Below are 1,492 nucleotides of genomic sequence, written 5' to 3' on the forward strand. Positions count from 1 at the left end.
GGGGGGGGGGGGGGGGGGGGGGGGGGGGGGGGGGGGGGAGAGCCGGCACAGCCCGGGAACAGTGGGATGGGAGTGAGAAGGTCAAACTTTGCGGACTGCAGGCAAAAAAGAAAGGTTATAAACTCAAAGTCTTACATTTTGGTTTAAGGAATTTGCAATGAAGTGGGGAATTCATTTTTTGTTTTTGTTTTTAAAGTTTTGTTTTTATTTCAGAGAGAGAGAGAGAGCATGAGCAGAGGAGGGACAGAGAGGGTGGGGCGCAGAGGATCCGGAGCGGATCCGCACTGTCAGCGCAGAGCCCCACGCGAGGCTCCACCGCCCCAACCTTGAGATCACGACCTGAGCCCAAGTCAGAGACTTAACGACTGGGCCACCGGGGTGCCCCTGAAGGGGGACTCGCTGGGTGTCCTGAGTGTTAGCCAGCAACCATCAGAGCTGGGGGCGGCCTCGCTCTGGTCCCCTCACGCCCCACCGCTGGAGGGCCACGCGCTGTCACCGGAGCGCTAGGACGGGCTGGCAAGAGCGGGGCCTGTGACGCGGAATGGGGCCCAGGGGAGTCCGCGGGGGGCCTGTGGCGCCGAATGGGGCCCAGGAAGTCTGCGGGGGGCCTGTGACGCGGAGTGGGGCCCAGGGGAGTCCGCGGGGGGCCTGTGGCGCGGAGTGGGGCCCAGGAAGTCTGCGGGGGGCCTGTGACGCGGAGTGGGGCCCAGGGGAGTCCGCGGGGGGCCTGTGGCGCGGAGTGGGGCCCAGGAAGTCTGCGGGGGGCCTGTGACGCGGAGTGGGGCCCAGGGGAGTCCGCGGGGGGCCTGTGGCGCGGAGTGGGGCCCAGGAAGTCTGCGGGGGGCCTGTGACGCGGAGTGGGGCCCAGGGGAGTCCGCGGGGGGCCTGTGGCGCGGAGTGGGGCCCAGGAAGTCTGCGGGGGGCCTGTGACGCGGAGTGGGGCCCAGGGGAGTCCGCGGGGGGCCTGTGGCGCGGAGTGGGGCCCAGGAAGTCTGCGGGGGGCCTGTGACGCGGAGTGGGGCCCAGGGGAGTCCGCGGGGGGCCTGTGGCGCGGAGTGGGGCCCAGGAAGTCTGCGGGGGGCCTGTGACGCGGAGTGGGGCCCAGGGGAGTCCGCGGGGGGCCTGTGGCGCGGAGTGGGGCCCAGGAAGTCTGCGGGGGGCCTGTGACGCGGAGTGGGGCCCAGGGGAGTCCGCGGGGGGCCTGTGGCGCGGAGTGGGGCCCAGGAAGTCTGCGGGGGGCCTGTGACGCGGAGTGGGGCCCAGGGGAGTCCGCGGGGGGCCTGTGGCGCGGAGTGGGGCCCAGGAAGTCTGCGGGGGGCCTGTGACGCGGAGTGGGGCCCAGGGGAGTCCGCGGGGGGCCTGTGGCGCGGAGTGGGGCCCAGGAAGTCTGCGGGGGGCCTGTGACGCGGAGTGGGGCCCAGGGGAGTCCGCGGGGGGCCTGTGACGCGGAGTGGGGCCCAGGGGAGTCCGCGGGGGGCCTGTGGCGCGGAGT

This window comes from Hyaena hyaena, unplaced genomic scaffold (genome assembly GCF_003009895.1).
Source record: "Hyaena hyaena isolate Hyena2069 unplaced genomic scaffold, ASM300989v1 scaffold_50, whole genome shotgun sequence".
NCBI classification, from domain to species: domain Eukaryota; kingdom Metazoa; phylum Chordata; class Mammalia; order Carnivora; family Hyaenidae; genus Hyaena; species Hyaena hyaena.